This window comes from Chiloscyllium punctatum, chromosome 11 (assembly GCF_047496795.1).
Source record: "Chiloscyllium punctatum isolate Juve2018m chromosome 11, sChiPun1.3, whole genome shotgun sequence".
Lineage (NCBI taxonomy): Eukaryota > Metazoa > Chordata > Chondrichthyes > Orectolobiformes > Hemiscylliidae > Chiloscyllium > Chiloscyllium punctatum.
This window is the reverse complement of record NC_092749.1, coordinates 51,416,748-51,436,222: the sequence shown is the minus strand read 5'-3', so window position 1 is coordinate 51,436,222 and position 19,475 is coordinate 51,416,748. Positions and strand designations below refer to the sequence as shown.

At 41.4% G+C, this 19,475-nt stretch overlaps 1 protein-coding gene across 1 annotated transcript in view; it reads right to left on the bottom strand.

Annotated features, from left to right (window-relative positions):
* Positions 1–19,475, bottom strand: part of LOC140482597 (spermatogenesis-associated protein 7 homolog) — a 191,734-nt gene that overhangs the window by 161,442 nt on the left and 10,817 nt on the right. The window lies entirely within an intron of this gene.

Below are 19,475 nucleotides of genomic sequence, written 5' to 3'. Positions count from 1 at the left end.
CAGCAAGTAATAAACCCATTGAATGAAAGTCACCTAATGACATTTTTAAAGCCTACTTCACATAATTTAAAACCTTTTGTTTCCTATATAGATGGAATTATGGGTTAAACCTTCCCATATGTTGGTAAACTGTCACTTTTATGAAGTTTCTTGGAGGGCTAAAGGGTCTTCTCATGATCTGATCCCAAATACACCTCAATAACTACCTACCATACCCCTATGGTGCCTTTTGTCTGATGCTAGCCTGATTCACCCACTCACTTTTGCCAGAAGGACTCATCACTAATAGGATCCCTAGTGCATGCATTGTCTTTAAAAGTATACTCAGTCAAACACTGTCAGTACTGAGCTGCCCTGCATGGTTTGTCACATTTGCTCTGGCCATGATAGGTCAGTGGAAACTGGCACTATGCTTTGCAGACATGGACCCTAGGTCTAGGCATTGAGATATTGCAGAGGAGGGATGTCCTTCTCCCTTAGGATTAGCAGGGGAGTCCACAACACCAGACCTTGCCTGGGTCAGTGTGGTCTGAACCATCTAGAGGAACATCCAGCAACAAAAGAATAAGGTCAATGACCTTCTTTGTGCTGCTATGGTAAATGCCACCATCCTCTCTGCTATCTCCAATTCAGTTTATTTCTGATACTGTCCCACCTCCCACCAAAACTCATTCTGTACCACTCTCACTATTGCATGTGACGTTTTCCCTCACTTGCTCTTACCCATCCAATTCCCTCACCTACTTGGGATACCTCAACTCCTGAGCACCACCTGCAGTAACATGACAGCCACCCACTTTTACCTTACTCAATCCCTTCCTTTCTCTAATTCCAGGGGAATTTTTTTCATAACAGAGCAAAAAGAGTACTGATATGTGGTGGGATGCCTAGTATTCAGTTCCTCACTCCTACAAGGAGAGAAGCTTAATGTTGACTGCCATGCGTGGCAAAAATGTCTGTGTCCAAGCCCCTGGACTGACAATGGAGACTGCCTTCAACTTACTGCATCAGGGTCCTGGAATAGATGGGCCAATGGGCTGAGAAGTGGCAGATGGAGTTTAATTCAGATAAATGCGAGGTGCTGCATTTTGGGAAAGCAAATCTTAGCAGGACTTATACACTTAATGGTAAAGTCCAAGGGAGTGCTGCTGAACAAAGAGACCTTGGAGTGTAGGTTTATAGCTCCTTGAAAGTGGAGTTGCAGGTAGATAGGATAGTGGAGAAGGCATTTGGTATGCTTTCCTTTGTTGGTCAGAGTACTGAGTAAAGAAGTTGGGAGGTTATGTTGCGGCTGTACAGGAAATTGGTTAGACCACTGTTGGAATATTGCGTGCAATTCTGGTCTCCTTCCTATCGGAAAGATGTTGTGAAACTTGAAAGGGTTCAGAAAAGATTTACAAGGATGTTGCCAGGGTTGGAGGATTTGAGCTGTAGGGAGAGACTGAACAGGCTGGGACTGTTTTCCCTGGAACGTCAGAGGCTGAGGGGTGACCTTCTAGAGGTTTACAAAATTATGAGGGGCATGGATAGGGTAAATAGGCAAAGTCTTTTTCCTGGTGTTGGGGAGTCCAGAACTACAGGGCATAGGTTTAGGGTGAGAGGGGAAAGATATCAAAGAGACCTACAGGGCAACTTTTTCACACAGAGAGTGGTATGTGTATGGAATGAGCTGCCAGAGGAAGTGGTGGAGGCTGGTACAATTGCAACATTTAAGAGGCATTTGCTTGGGTATATGAATAGGAAGGGTTTGGAGGGATATGGGCCGGGTGCTGGCAGGTGGGACTAGATTGGGTTGGGATATCTGGTCGGCATGGACGGGTTGGACCGAAGGGTCTATTTCCATGCTGTACATCTCTATGACTCTATGACTTGATTGAGGAGAACTTCCATTAGACCTTTGAAACACATGTAGCATATGGTGCTTGCACATGATGCAGATGTGAGATAGACCTGATATGGTGCTGTACTGTAACACGTCCACCACCTCAGTGGATGACTGCTGACAACCATGTCACGCTTCCCAGCTTTGACACCAAGTCAATACTGTGAGCTTGTTAGCTCTGGCTGAGGAGGCAAAGTGCTGAAAACAAAGCAAGACAGGAATTCTATGAGTATCTTGTGAAACGCTAAATGAGTGTATGCTAAGAAAGCAAGCAATTAGCCCTGAATTTCAGCTTGGACCAAACAGTGAACTGAGACGCTCCATGCAGCAGTATTCCAATGTTAAGTGCCAGTGCACTCCAAAGTGCAGTGTGGCAGTGCAGAAGTGACAATAAGTGGACTGGTGATGTGCAATGATGGTGTAGAGTCACTGGAATGTGTTGATGACAGCATCCATGGATGTGCAGTGCATGTGGCTGCTGTCCATGGAAAATATCCTGAGATGTTGGTGCCGAATGTCCAAGATGGAAGTCTGGAGGATCAAGTAATGAACTAGGTATGCACGCTGATTTGCATGTCACGAATTCTTGACATCTAGTTTCTGCCTGGTAGGTGAAACCTGCATATTAATGAGGTGAAATTTGGTAAAAATGAGGCTGATAATGAGCAAAAATCCCAGTTATGGATCTCTTGCTGCTTCATAATGAGAATTTCATCTTAATGTGTGGAACTTAGTTGGAAAATGTGACTTGTTGCTCCCGATGTCAAGAAAGGCCTTGCTTTGAATTTTCATGCAATTCTGTCATATTTCCCACCATATCCCACATCATTCTGAGGGGGAGATTTCACGCAAATTCACTGCTAGCCAGCCATGTGCACTGATGAACAATTTAACATTTCACAGGCATGACACATTGAAACTAAAAATTTTTATTCACACAGAGTGAATGTTTCTATAGATTATTTGTACTAATTAAATATATGTGATCGAGTTGTTTGATTTCAGTGGGACTTTAAAGGATGACATCAAATTTTTAAAGAAATTATCCATTTTAGCTTGTAGTGCCATAGTGGATCATTCCATCTTCTGCCAAAATGAGTTTTTATATAGAAGAGCAATAGGGGTACTTGGCTTCTCAATTTATGGTGAGTGAAATCTACATTCTGTTCATATGAATATTTTCTGCAAACAAGCCAGATTGTTGGTTTGCAATCATGTGTCATCTTATTTGAATTTTTAAATCTGTTTGTGTTGAAGATAGGAGATTACATATGGTGGCAGCTGCAACATTGCTGATATATGCGATAGCAATTCTCTGACTCTGGGTCACTGCAATTTAACTAAATTATAGACAATAGGAAATGTTATATCGAACGGAATATGAGGTACACTTATGACAGCAACTGTTAACCCAAAAGACAAGAAATTATCTGTTGAAAGATTTGTAAAGTGCACCTCATTGGATGTCTTCTGAAATATTTTCTTTACCTATATACTTTTCTAACTTCCAAAAAGGCTATCAGCTTAACCAAGTTGACAAGCTGTTATCATCCTTAGTGGGTTATGCACTAATTTCATTCACAGTTATGGACTTTGGAAGTCAAGCACATGCAACATCGGAATTGCCCTTGTACAAGAATTATGCACCAGTTACAACTCTCCAGTCCTCTCATCTCAAAGGATTTTGCAATATTATGCTATCTGCTGTTATTGTACTAGATGTGAAATACTCCAGTTAGAGTTTTATTTCAATGAACCATACATGCACTATAAAACTATGACTCTCCTTTATATTCATTTAAAAACTTTTCTGTAAAAACTAAAAGCCAAACAGAATACATTTGAACACTCTCCATTTTGGTAAAATAAAAGTAAATTGAACCAAATTTACAAAAGGCAAACGCAAAACAGCTCATTCGTGCAACATTCATAGAAAGAAATGGAGGAGATCAAATTGAAGTGTCATTTCTGGGGGAAGTAATGTGCCAACCAGCCCACCTTAAAACCCAGTGCCCACCAGTCTCTAAAAGCTTCAAGCATGACATCAGACACTGAGCTTTCCCTCTCCAAAGACACATAGGCATGTGGTAACTGCAAAAGAAGGGTATGAAGTCAGGAATTATTGTACCCTCCTCCATTCCACTGCCACTGTATAGACTTATAATGGCTCCTTTAGCCTGGTCCAGGAGCAGACACATAGGGAGGTCCATTGGACTTGCCTGCCCACCTCAATACCAGGTGGATATCATCAATATCGACTGTAAACTCACCAACATCCATTGTGACCTATACATCTTCACACCTGTAAAGACTCCATTCATTCACCCAGTTTCTCCGTCTTCATTGCCTCTGTTCTGATGATGCCAGCATATACAAGGGGTCTCTGAAATGTCTAGCTTCTTCCTCAACTGGACTCTCCCCACCGCTGGATTGATAGGCCCTTCAGCTGTGTCTGAGCTATCTTCCACAATTAGGCCCTCATCCCTTCTCTTTCCACTCACACCACTAATAGGATCCCCCTCATCCTCACTTACCACCCCATCAGCATCCACATCCAAAGGATCATTAGCTGCCATTAGCCTCACAGGATGTCCTCCCCTCCCTTGTCAGTCTTCCACAAGGACCATTCTGGGACACCTTGGTCCACTCCTCCTCACACCCCCAAACACATTCCCATGCAATTGCAGAAGGTACAACACCTGCCTGTTTACTTTCTCCCTCCTCACTATCAAAAGCCCCAGACACAATTTCCTGGTTTTTTACCTGCACTTCACTCAATTTAGTTTACTGCATTCACCACTCACAATGTGCTCTTCCTCTATACTGGGGAGACAAAACACAGACATGGCAACCACTTTACATGACACTTACATTTTGCCCATATAAATGACCCTGAGCTTCCTGTTGCTTGCCACTTCAACACACCACCGAGCTCCTTGACCAACATCTCTGTCTCAGGCTTGCTGCGGTGCTCCAGTGAAGCTCAGCACAAGCTGCAAGAAACATATTTCATTTTCTGCTGGGACCTTGCCGTCTTCACAACTTAATATCATGTTCAATCACTTTAGGTCCTGAACACCGTCTTCCTTGTCCTCCCCTGAACCCCAAACCCAGGCCTTGTGATCACATGGGCTGCCACCACAATAGCCCTTTATGAGCCACTAATGATCCCCATTAGTAGCTTTTCATTCCTCCATGTTAACTATTGCCTTTGTCTGCCCAACTGCTATCTCCACCTATCGTTTACTCCTCCCCTTACCACAGCTTCAGCAAAGAAACCAACCCCTTCTTAGCCACAAACAGCTCTGAAGAAGGGTCACTGAATTCAAAACATTAACTGTGCTTTCTCTCCAAAGATTCTGCCAAAGGTGTTGAGTTTCTCCAACTATTTCTGTATTTGTTTCAGATTTCCAGCATCCACAGTTCTTCATTTTGTTTTGTTTTAAGACTGGATGCCATTTGGTAGGATTTGAGTAAGAACGGTTTGATCACTTTCCTGCGTAATTCAATTCTTTAGGATTATACTGAATAAACAGCACAGGAAATGGCCATTCAACCCAAGTAGTCCACTTTAGCTTGCTTCCATCTTGCTCCCAACTTTGCTCATCTAAATGCATAATTATTACCATCTATTGCCTTTTTCTCCATATATTTGTTTAGTTTGCCCCAAAATGCTTCAATATCATTAATTTTGTCAACTCCCTGTGGTCATGGAGTTCCACTCTTTGGGCAAATACATTTAATAGGTCTCCAAATAATGGAAGACAAAGAGTGAGGAGCAAATCTACAAGAAATCAGTGGTAATACTTAAGAACTTCAATTACTGAAAAGTCAATTGGGCTAATATTAAAGGGTAAGGATATTGGTGGTAGCAAAGAAAAAAAAAGTTAAATATGTTTAGGATAACTTTCCTTGTCTAGTACATTCTTGATCCAACCCAATAGAACCATCAATAGATCTGGTAGTGGGGAATGACGTGGGTCAACTGGACCAAGTGTCTATGAGGGAATATTGGGTACCAATGGGAACAGTTGGGCATGAATGATCATCAAGTCATAAGGTTTAGATTAGTGATGGAAACATAAGAAGCAATCTAATAATGAGTAGGGATCTAGTGAGCATAAAGTGAAACTGAAGACCAGCAGGAAAAAATGATAATGGAGCAGTGGGTGATGTTTGAAGACAGAAATGTTATAATACTGGGCAAGACTAGGATACTTAATGCGACTGTCATGTTTCCTAAAGATGAAGATGCTGACAAAATATCAGTAGAAGAGTCGAGGTAATGAATCAGTTGAAAATTGAGAGGCAGTATATTCTGCAAGTTTGCCTTTGCTTGAGAGTGCATCCATCACTTGGTGTAGAGGGTTAGCATCCCAGTTTGCAGTAGGAAGGCAGTGAAAGGCCTTCTTTAATCATACAATCTTGCCTCGACACAGAAGTGATGCCAGAGGATTGTAGGGTGATAAATGTCATACATTTCTTCAAGAAATGATGTAAAGACACTCCAATAACTACAGGTCATCAATTTAACATCAATGGCAGGAATAGCTTCGGAAACAATAGGAAACAAATCATCAGGCATGAGGTGAGGTTTGAGTTAATTAAGGAGAGCCAGCTTGAATTTGCAAAATGCAATTTGTGCTTGACAGTTGCATTTGTTGATGAATTAACAGACAATGTTGATGAGAGAGTGCATTGACATTAACCAGATGAAACTTAAGGAACCATTTAATGATGGAGCACAGAAGAGGTAGGTGAGGTCCTAAATGAATACTTTATGTCAGTATTCACCAAAGAGAAGGAATTCGTGGAGGATCATCTCATGGAAGGGAGTGTTGAACTAAACCAAGTTGTTATTTAAAACAAAAAGGTGTTGTGCTTCTTAAAAGTATTAAGGTAGATAAGATCTTGTGTCCCAATGTGATCTATCCCAGAGTATTGACAGAGGCAAGAGAACAAATTGCTGGAGCATTGACAGATATCTTTGTATCTTCTTTGGCCACTGGTGAGGTCCCAGAGGATTGGAGAATAATCAACGCTGTACCATTGTTTAAGAAGGGTAGTAGGGATAATCCAGGAAATTACAAGTCTGTGAGCCTCACATTGGTGGTAGGGAAATTCTTGGAAAAGCTTCTCAGGGACAAGATCTATACACATTTAGAAGCAGATAGACTTAAAAGAAATAGAACAGCATAGTTTTGTGTGGGGTGATGTCTCATTAAGTTGATGGAGTTTTTTGAGGAGGTGATGAAGATGATTGATGAGGGAAAAGCGATTGATGTTGTCTACATGGGCTTCAGTAAAGCTGTTGACAAAGTCCCTCATGGCAGACTGGTGCAAAAGATGAAGTCACCTGGTATTGGGTGAGCTGGCAAGATGGATACAGTACTAGCTTACCATAGGAGACAGAGGGTAGCGGTGGAAGGATGCTTTTCGGAATGGAGGGTCGTGACTAGTGGTATTCCACAGGGATCAGTGTTGGGACCTCTGCTGGTTTGTGTTCTACAAAGATGATGTGGAGGAAACTGTAGCTGGTCTAATTAGTGGATGATACAAAGATGGTGGAATTGCAGATAGCGAAGAGGATTGTTAAGATACAGCAAGATATAGATCAGTTGGAGGCATGGGCAGAAAAATGGCAGATGGAATTTAATCCAGACAAATGTGAGGTGATGCATTTTGGAAGATCAAGTATGGATGGAAATTGTACAGTGAATGACCCTTAGGAGTATTGATATATAGAGGGATCTGGCTGTACAGGTCCACATTTCACTGAAGGTGGCTGCGCAGGTAGATAAGGTAGTAAAAAAGGCCTATGGTATGTTTGCCTTAGTTGGAAGAGGCATTGAGTATAAGGATAGGCAAATTATGCTGCAGCTTCATCGAATTTTAGTTAGTTCACACTTGGAATATTGTGTACAGTTCTGATCACCACACTACCAGAAGGATATGGATGCTTAGGAGAGGTTACAGAAAAGGTTTACAAAGAACAAAGAACAAAGAAAATTTACAGCTCAGGAACAGGTCCTTCGGTCCTCCAAGCCTGAGCCGATCCAAATGTACTGTCTAAACCTGTCGGCCAATTCCTAAGCATCTGTATCCCTCTATTTCCCACCTACTCATGCATTTATCCAAACGCATCTTAAATGAATCTACCGTGCCTGCCTCAAGCACCTCAGCTGGCAACGTGTTCCAAACGCCCACCACCCTCTGTGTGAAGTACTTGCCGCATGTATCCCCCTTAAACTTTCCACCTCTCACCTTGAAATCATGACCTCTCATTATTGAATCCTTCACCCTGGAAAAAAGCTTGTCTCTATCCACCCTGTCTATACCCTTCATGATTTGATAAACTTCAATCAGGTCCCCCCTCAATCTCCTTTTTGCTAATGAAAATAAATCTAACCTACTCAACCTCTCTTCATAGCTAGCAGCTTCCATACCAGGCAATATCCTTGTAAACCTTCTCTGCACCCTCTCCAAAGCATCCACATCCTTTTGATAATGTGGCGACCAGAACTGTACACAGTATTCTAAAGTCTGGATTAGAGTGATACTGGAAAAGCACAACAGTTCAGGCAGCATCCGAAGAGCAGTAAAATTGACGTTTCGGGCAAAAGCCCTTCATCAGGAATACAGGCTGTATTCTAGACTCTGGTTTCCAGCATCTGCAGTCATTGTTTTTACCACAGTATTCTAAATGTGGCTGAACCAATGTCTTGTACAATTTTAACATGACTTGCCAGCTCTTATACTCAATACCCCGTCCAATGAAGGCAAGCATACTATATGCCTTCTTGACCACTCTATCCACCTGTGCAGCAACCTTCAGCATAGAATGGACCTGCACTCTCAGATCTCTCTGCCCATCAACTTTTCCCAAGGCTCTTCCGTTCATTGTATAATTTGCTCTAGAATTAGTCTTGCCTAAATGCATCACCTTACATTTGTCTGGATTGAAATCCATCTGCCACTTTTCCACCCAACTCTCCAGTCTATCTATATCCTCCTGTATTCTCTGACAGTCCCTCATGCTTTCTGCTACTCCACCAATGTTCGTGTGATCATACCAACAGTGCTCTCTACCAGATCATTTGTGTATATTACAAACAACAGTGGCTCCAACGCTGACCCCTGTGGAACACCACTGGTTACCTTTTTCCATTTCGAGAAACTCCCTTCAACTACTACTCTCTGTCTCCTGCTGCTCAACCAGTTCTTTATCCATCTAGCTAGAACATCCTGCACAACATATGACTTCACTTTATCCATTAGTCTACTATGGGGAACCTTATCAAACGCTTTACTAGAGTCTATGTATATGACACCAACAGCCCTTTCTTCATCTATCAACTTGGTTACTTCCTCGAAGAACTCTATTAAGTTGGTAAGGCACAATCCCCCCACACAAAACCATGTTGCCTATCACTGATAAGCCCATTCTTTTCTAAATATAAATAGATCCTATCCCTCAGTACCTTCTCCAGCAACTTCCCCATCACCGACGTCAGGCTCACTGGCCTGCAGTTACCCAGAATATCCCTACTGCCCTTCTTGTTCAGGGGGACAACATGAGCAACCCTCCAGTCCTCCGGCTCTTCATCTGTATTTAAGGATGCCACAAAGATATCTGTCAGGGCCCCAGCTATTTCCTCTCTCTTGCCTCCCTCAGCAACCTGGGATAGATCCCATCCGGTCCTGGGGATTTGTCCACCTTAATAACCTTTAGCCTACCCAACACATCTTCTCTACTTATGTTAACGTGATCCAGACTAATCAAACTTCTATCTCTAATCTCAACTTTCATCATGTTCCTCTCCTCAGTGAACACTGATGCAAAGTAATCATTCAGAATCTCACCCATTCTCTCAGGTTCGGCACACAGCCTTCCTTCTTTATTCTTTAGTGGACCAATCCTTTCTCTCATTACCCACTTGCTTCTTATATAAGAATAAAATGCTTTGGGATTCTCCTTAATTCTGCTTGCTAAAGCTATTTCATGACCCCTTTTAGCCCGCTTGATTCCTCGTTTAAGACTTGTCCTACTCTTCCAATATTCCTCCAGGGCCCGTTCTGTTCTTAGCTGCCTAGATCTTATGTACGCTTCCCTTTTCATCTTGGCTGGTCGTACAATTTCTCCTGTCATCCACGGTTCACGAATCTTGCCCTTCCTATCCTTTGCCTTCAATGGGACATGCCTACCCTGCACTATCTTTAACCTATCTTTGAAAGCATCCCACATCTCAAATGTGGACTTCCCTTCAAATAGCTGTGTCCAATCCACATTTCTGAGCTCCTGCCTAATTTTGATATAATTGGCCTTGGCCCAGTTTAGTTCTCTTCCCTTGGGACTACTCTCTTCTTTATCTATGAGTATTCTAAAACTTATAGAATTGTGGTCACTGTTCCCAAAGGAATCTCCTACCACAACTTCTACCACCTGCTCTGGCTCATTCCCCAGGACCAGGTCCAATACGGTCCCTTCCCTCTTTGGACTATTGACATACTGCTCTAGAAAACTCTCCTGGACGCTTCTTACAAATTCTACCCCATCCAGACCTCTGACGTTAAGTGTACCCCAGTCAATGTTGGGAAAATTAACAGGATGTTTACCAGGATATTGCATAGTATGAGAGATTTTAGCTATGAAGGAAGATTGGATAGATTAGGTTTGTTTTCACTGGAATTGAGGAGGTTGAAGGAATGACTTGATACAAGTTTCTAAGATTGTGAATGGCATGGATAGAACGGAAAGTACGAGGCATTTTCCCAGAGTGGAGGGGTCAGTTATCAGGGGATACAGGCTCAAAGTTTTGGGGGGATGTTTAAAAGAGATGTGTTTAAAAGAGTTTAAAAAAGAAGGCAGGTTTTCCCACACAAAAGTTGGTGAGTGCCTGGAACAAGCTGCCAGAGGAGGTGGTGGAAGGTTGTGCGAAATAGTTATTTTTAAGACTGAAGGATAGTAAGCTATGATGTTCCCCACGGGTCAGTACTCAAGCCACTGCATTTTTATATGTATAAAGTATATGTATTTTCAAAATCTAGATTGTGGAATACAGAGTAGAATTTCAAAATGTGGGCATCTTTGTGGCAAACAGTGAGGGTAGTATCAGTTGACTGCACTGTAAAATAGATAGGCAGGCAGTATGGGCATGCAAGTGGAAAACAAAATTGAATTCAGAGAATTAGTCTCAAGAAACCTACTGATCTCTGCCTTGAACCTGATCAATGCTTGAGCTTCCACTGGCTTCTGGGATGGAGATTTCCAATGTTTCACTACCTTCCAAGTGAAGCTATTTCCCCTCAGATGCAAAAGACCAGAGTTTACCCTGAAATTGTGCCCTGATTGTCACCCCTATCTATAGTACCCTATCTATATCCATCCTGTCACTTACTGTAAGAATTTTGTGAGTTTCATGTTACATAATTTCCCTTCCTACAGGACTGCATTCAATCTCTCTACAATTGATGGATCTGTGCAAAGCCCTCTATGGTAATCAATTCTCTGACACTTTAGTTCCATCCCCACTGAGAGTCAATCAATTCCTCTCTGTTAAGGCTCTGTTTCATCATGGGAGAACAGAAGTGGAAAGATGTTTTCAAAAAACTACTACCTATTTAAATCATAATGAATTAATGCAGACAATGTTCACGTATACAGAGTTGTTCCCACTGATGTTCTAACATTGATGGTAACCCTTTTATTTCATGAATAAACAACTTTCATGAGCATCACAAACTTTAAATGAACTTTAATAGTGCATTATTTTGTTAATGGAATTTAACATTACTTCCCCCAAGTGGCACTCAATGGTGTTACCATCACTGAATCCTCACTATCAACATCCTGGGGTTACCATTGACCAGAAATTGAACTGGACAAGTCATATAAGTATTGAGGCCAGTAAAGTAGGTCAGACACTGGAAGTCTTGCAGTGAATAACTGACCTGTTGATTCTTAAAGCATGTCCAACATCTGCAAGGCACAAGTCAGGAGTGTGATAGAACACAGAGGAACCTCGATTATCCAAATATCAATTATCTGAATTTTGGATTATCTGAAGAGGTGTTTCCAACACTAATCACATCTTTTGTTTACGATGATTAAAAATGACCTCGGCTTACTGAAATGCTGCCGAGAACGGTCCTAGACATCGATGGGAGTCCAGGCACCGTCTCCAAATGACTGACCTCCTGCCCCCTCTCTCTCCCCACACTTTCTCTGGAGTTCTACACAGGGTGTACACTCTAAACTGCCCTTCCCCAGATAATCTCCCCAACATTTTCCTGTACAGGACAAAGGAGCAACCTATCAAAAAGTTGCCGTAAAAATGTTGTGTGTGTTGGTGCATGTGTGTTTATGGTATTTTGTGACTCACCTCTCCCCTCACCCCCCACCCCCCCCGCCTCCAAGGCAGCAACAATCTTGGTGTTGGTCTCCAGTCCGGCTGCCCTGGAAGGGGATGGAGGTGGAGGGGCATGACGGAGTGCTAACAGGGGCAGGGTGCCTGGGTAGAAGGGGGGCAGGGGCGCAGATGGTCGGTGGGCATAGATGGGGTGTGGATGAGGGCGGGTAGGGGTAGATGGGGTTGGGCGGGGGCTCGCACATGGTGTGCTGCTGCCTAGTTTCCTGAACGGGGAGCGGACTTAGCAAGTGTTCGCTGTGTCAGTCCCATTGAACTGATGGGTGGTGGGGGGGGAAGGTGGGAGGCTGCAGCAATGCTGCTGGCCCCTTACACACAAGTGTGTGTCTGCTCAGAAACAAACTCTGAGACAGAGACAGAGAGCTAGGCAGGCAGAGCGAGGAAAAGGGAAACTTCAGAAAACTCCAAGCCCAAGAGGAGAGGCATTGAATCAAATAACCGAATAATCAATTATCCAAAGGAAATATGGCCCGCCCATCTCATTCCAATAATCGAGGTTCCTCTGTACTCCCCATTTGCCTGGGTTAGTGCAACTCCAACAGCAGGAAGCTTGACACCATCCAGGACAAAATAGCTTGCTTGATTGACACCACATCCACAAACATTCAGTCTCCACACCATTCAGTCTGCACAAACATTCAGTCTGCACAGAAGCAGCAGTATGTACCATTTACAAAATGCACTGCAGAAATTTACCAATGTTCCTCAGACAGCATTTCTAAATAAATGACCACTACCATGCATAGGGACAAGGGCAGTAGTTTCATGGGAACACCACCGTCTGCAAGCTGCCCTCCAAGACACTCACCATCCGGAAATGGAAATCTAAAACCTCAGTGTTGTTGTGTCAATATCCTGCTACTCCTTCCATAATGGGATTGTGGATGTACCTAAACCAAATGGATTGCAGCAATTCAAGAAGACTACCTTCCTTCCTCACTACTACCTTCTCATTAGCAACTAGGGATGGGCAACAAATGTTGGACCAGCCAGTGAAGCCCAAGTACTGTAAGTAAATAAAACAACAAGTATTGAATAATGATATGTTTTTACATGCATATGACATTGAAAATTGAACTGATGCAAAAATTAGTATAGATGAGCCAGTGTTGTGCTGTTAGTATTCAGAAGAACATTTAACTCATCAACTAAACCACACAGATATTAGTTGCGAAATATTAGCTAGCATTTGGTGCTTTTGAAAGTTTAAGAAATCGTTCACGTAATAATTATTTTCTGTTTTCTAAAATTAAAAAAAAAAGATAGTAGCATTTATACGCTTAGGATGTTTCAAAGTGCTTTACAATAATTGAATTAATTTGGAAGCTTAGTCAGGGTAGGCAAGCACAACAGGCAATGTCTGACCAGCAATGTCTGGCAAAGAGCAGTGAGATGCATGACCAAATAATCCACACTTAATTCTGTCTTTGGGATGGATATTACCCAGGGCATCTGGAGAATTGCCCTGCTTTTCTTCAAATTTGTCATGAGATCTTTTACATCCACATGGATTCAATTTAATATCTCAGTGCCACATTGAAGTGCCAGTCAACATTATGTACTCAAGTCCAGGATGGGATCGAAACTGTTTGCAAGAATGCAATCACTGAGCCATTGCTAATATTTCTTAATTGAACAGTTTTCCTCAATTTGAAAATGTAGACTGAGACAATAACTTAAAATCTCAGGATGATATCCTGACAGCATTGTGTGGGATAGAGTAATAGAAATAGAATAGTCACTGACATTTAATGTTATTGCACTTGTTTTATTTGATATCTGTCTTTACAGAAGGAGACACAAGTTTCAGAGACACAGAGCAAACAGCAATTTAGGGGCTAAAAACAATGAGGAAATGAATATTGACAGAGAGAGAAAAAAAATACAAAAAACAAGGGACTAAAATCTGACAAATCCCGAGAACCCAATGGTCTATAGTCCAGTATTCCAAAAAAGATAAACACCAAGATTATGGATGACTAGCTGTTATATTCCTAAATTCCTTGGACTTGGAAATGGTTCTATTAGATTAAAAGTTGCCAAATATTGGATCACTTTTCAAGAAAGGAGACAAGGAGAAAACATGGGACAACAGCTCAGTTAATCTAATATCAATTGGGATAATGCTGGCATGTAGTACCAAGGGGGTCTTAACAATATGCTTAGAAAGGCATATTATACTTCAAACAGGTCAATACGATTTTACTAAAAGGAAAATCCTGTTTGACAATTTTCTTGTAGTTTTTGAGAATGTAATCAGTAAGGAAAATAAAAAGGAACGAGCAGATGCAGTATACTCTGATTTCTAAATGGTGTTCGATTGGGTGCTGAACAGACATTGATAAGCAAGATAAAGGTTCATCATGTTGAGGATAATATATTTTTACAGGTCATTCTGTTATAAAGTGCGTTTTGTTAACATGAATTCACTATAACACAAGGGATGAATTGGGGACACTGTTTCTAAAGTGCAAAGTTTTAAAGTGTGTATTGGTTATAACATGATTCCGGCCCCATCGTTTAAAAGGTGCTGTGATTACACAATTTTCTTATAACACAGGATTGGATGAGAACAGAACTACCGCATTATAGCAGACTGTATGGACAGAGGATCGGTTAGTGTACAGGAAGTAGAAAGTGGTAGAAACAAGACATCTTCAAAGTTGTTGGGATGTGGCCAATGGAGTAACAGATGATTGGTGCTGGATCCTGAGCTATTTACAATCTGCATTAGTGACTTAGATGAAGAGCTGAAGAGAGTAATGTATCTGGGTTTCCTAATGACATAATGCTATGTGGAAAGATAAAGTAAAAAACAAAGTGGAAGGTAAAGACGTTGCAAAGTTAAGTGCTTGGAGAACAAGATAACAAATAGATCTTAATGTAGGGAAGTGTAAAGTCATTCACTTTAGTTATGAGAATAGGAGATTTTTTTTAGAAAGGTGTGTAACTTGTAAATATAGATGTTTAAAAGACGTTAGCATGCTCAGACAAGGTATGCAGAATGATAGCCTACAGGTGCAGCAAGCTTTTAGGAAAGCAAATGGCAAACACAAGTTCCCTTTATTTCAAGGAGATTGAATAGAGGAATAAAGAAAACTTGCTGCAATTTTTTAGTGTTTTGGTGAGTCCACATTTGGAGTACTGTGTGTAGTCATGATCGCCACATTTAATTGATTATATCTTTGCAGTGGAAGCTGTACAATGAGGGCTCACTAAATTAGTCCCAGAGATGAAAGATTTGTTTTATGATGAGAAGCTGCAAAAATTGGGTCATATTTGCTGGAGTTTAGAACAATGACAGGCAATCTTAGTAAAATGAACAAGATTCTGAAGGAGCTTCATGTGGTAGGTGCTGAGGGATTGTTTCTACCAGCCCAGGAATCTACTCAGAATCATTTAACACTGAGATGTGGAGGTAGTACTTCCCTTAAAGGGTTATAAATGTTTGATATATTCTGCCCCAGAGGGTTGTGAGTGTCCATCATTGATTAGGATCAAGGTAGAGTTAGACGGATTTTGACCTCTCAGGGAATCAAGGCCTTTGGGGAGCATACAGAAAAGTGGAGTTAAAGCCCAAGATCAGTGAGGATAATATTGAATGGCAGAGCAAACAAATTGTTACTGCTGATCCCAGCTCTTGTGTTGAATAGAAGCAAGCAATTCACTTGTCAGACAAAAGTTTAAGAAATGAATTGTCTCAGCAGTTCATTAAGTATACACAATGTTGCACAAAGATGCATCATTCATTTCAGTTCACAGCATCTTTTCCTCCTGCATTGATTCCTTAAATCTTTGAATAAGTGAAAACAACTAAAAGAAATAATTCATCATGAGTGAATGCTCACATAATCACCAAGGAATAATACTAAATGAGGACTTTAATGAACATGCAAATATATAAAACATATTAGCATACCTGATATTAGCAGAAAATTGCAAGATGTGTAAAAGATCAGATACAAATATTAATATAAAGTTATGCCTGCAGTCACACTTGTTATATTGCTCAGCAAAAACATTTATTTTCATATAATTCTATTGAGATTGGAAATTTATTGGAATATGAAGGCAGAAAACATAATAAAACATACTCTCTGCTGTCAGTTGAGGGAGCATTGGAGCTCAGTATCATATCTCTGAATCAAAAGTTTGTGGGTTCACAGTTCCATTCTGGAGACTAAGCACAAAAATCTAGGCTGAAAATCCAGCATATCACTGAAGGGTTGACGTACTATTGGAATGTCACCTTTCAAGCTGCGGCTTTAAACTAATGTCCTGTTTACATTTTCAAGTGAACGGAAAGATGTCACGGCACCTTTTTGAAAAAAGCAGGGAGCCTCCCTCCAGTTTTGGCCAATATTTGCCCTTTCATTAATATCACTTAAAAACGATAAGTAGGTCATTTATCTCTTCAGTTTCCTCTGTGTAAAACTGGCTGCTGTGTTCTTTCTATTACAGGTGAATCTACATCGCAGTGTTTAAATGACTGGAAAGCAGGTTCGGATACCATGTAATGGACTTTATAAATGCAATTTTTCTTTATTATTCCTAATCTAAAATGTTTAAAAATTCTATACTAGAGGTCGAGAAGATTAAGAAAGGATTCATAAACTTATTATTTGCAAGTTTCAAACTTGATTCTTATTTTGAAATGAACTGAATGCTCATTACGAACACTCAGCTCACATCATATCGAACAAAAATATGCACTACAGCAAAAAAACTGAACAACTGCACATGCAGGAAATCAGAAACAAAAACAGAAATTTCTAGAAAATCTTAGCAGGTCTAGCAGTATTGAATTGAGATTCTCAATAGGGAGTGGGGAGATGCATATTAATGGTGATTTTGCTCAGCAATAGCCTCATTAACACTGAATCTTACCTCAGGTTTTTGTCCACCAATCGCCACCAGGAAACTAGACAACAACAAATCCTATCTAGTCACTTACACGGCCAGATTGTCAACTTGTACACCCAGCAACATCTCAAGGCATGTTCCAGGTCATCAGCTGTACACACATCATGCTAACAAACATTGGAATCCAACAATCAGAGTCGCACAGACTCTCATGACACGTCTCCAAGCTAATTGCAGAACACTTCTGCACTTTAAAACTGCACTTTGGAGCACACCAGCGCCTATAATTACAACGCTGCAGATGGACACTTTGTAGGGACACACACCCAGCTCACATACTAGACCAGGCTGCATCTCTGAGCTACTCAATTGCCTTCTGAGCTTTCACTGAATTAATGCTTGTGTGCATGCTCACAGCATCCCTGCCTTGTCTTTTAGTATGGCGACAGGCTGCTCGTCTTGCTGGTCGGCAGTCTTTTAGTAATAGGGCAAACATTTTAGACCAACAGGCAAAGGAGCAGAAATTAGACCACTTGGTCCATTGGGTTTTCTTTGCCATTCAGTCATGGCTGATAAGTTTATCAACCCCATTATCCTGCTTTCTCCAGCTAACCTTTGATCCTCTTGACAATCAAGAACCTATCTATCTCTGCCATATATATACTCAATAACTTGACCTACACAGCCTTCTTTGGCACTGGATTCCAGAGATTCACTACACTCTGGCTGAAGAAGTTTTATTGTCAATTCCATTTAAAGGGTTTTCCCTTTATTCTAAACCTGTGCCCTTGGGTCCTAGTCCCTCCTGCTAATGGAAACATCCTCCCAATGTTCACTCTGTCCAGGCTGTTCAATATTCTGTACGTTTCAATTAGATCCCCCCTTATCCTTCTAAAGTCCATCAAGTATACACCCGAATCCTCAAATGTTCCTCACACGTTAAGCCTGTCATTCCTGGAATCATTCTTGTGGACCTCCTCTGGACCCGCTCCAGGGTCAGTATATCCTTCCAGAGGAATGGGGTCCAAAATTGATCACAATACTTTAAATGTGATCTGACCAGAGCCTCATTAAGCCTCAGAAGTACATCCCTGCTTTTATGTTCTAGTCCTTTTTAAATAAATGCCAACATTGTATTTGCCTAACAACTCAACCTGCAAATTTACCTTAAGAGTTTCCTGGACTAGAACTCTCAAATCCCTTTGCACTTCAGACTTCTGAATTTTCCCCTCATTTAGAAAATAGTCTATGCCTCTATTCTTCCTATCAAAGTTCATGAACTCACACTTTCTCACGTTGTATTCCATCTGCCACTTCTTTGTCCACTCTCCTAATCGGTCCAAGTCCTTCTGTAGCCTCTCTGCTTCCTCAATATTACCTCCAACTATCTTTGTATCATCTGCAAACCTAGCCAGGATTCCCTCAGTTCCTTCATCTAGATCATTAAAGTATAAAGTGAAAAATTGTGGTCCCAACACAGGGCCTTGCGGAACACCACTAGTCACCAGCTTCCATCCTGAGAAGGACCCATTTATCCTCACTCTTTGCCTTCTGCTAGACAGTCAATTCTATCCATGTTAGTACTTTGCCTCTGACAGTACTTTGCCTTTGCCCCTGCTTTTATCTTACTCAGCAGCCTCCAGTGCAGCACGTTGTCAAAGGCCTTCTGACATAACATCCAATAGCTCTCCTTAATCTAAACTGCTCATTACCTCCTCAAAGAGTTCTAACAGATTTATCAGGTGTGACTCCCCTTGATGAAACTACACTGACTTTGCCCTATTTTACCATGCACTACCATGTGTTCAGAAATCTTATCCTTCACAAGGGACTCCAAAATCTTACCATTGACCTGGGTCAGGCTAATCGACCTGGGATTTCCTGTCTTTTGCCTTACTCCCTTCTTAAACAGGGGGTTACATTAGCAATTTTCCAATCCTCTGGGACCTTCCCTGAATCCAGTGATTCCTGAAAGGTAACCATTAATGCCTCTAGTATCTCTTTAGCTATCTCCTTTAGAACTCTGGGGTGTAGTCCATTTGGTCCAGATTATTTATCCACCTTCAGGCCTTTCAGTTTTTCCAGCACCTTCTCCTTGGTGATGGCCACCGTACCCATCTCTACCCGCCGACTCTCTTAAATCTTTTGGATGTTACTCTTATCTTCTACCGTGAAGACTGACGCAAAGTCCTTGTTCAGTTCCTCCGCCATTTCTTTGTTCCCCATTACTAGTTCTCCAGCATCATTTTCCAGTGGCCCAATGTCCACTTTTGCCTCTCTTTTGCCCTTTATATATCGAAACA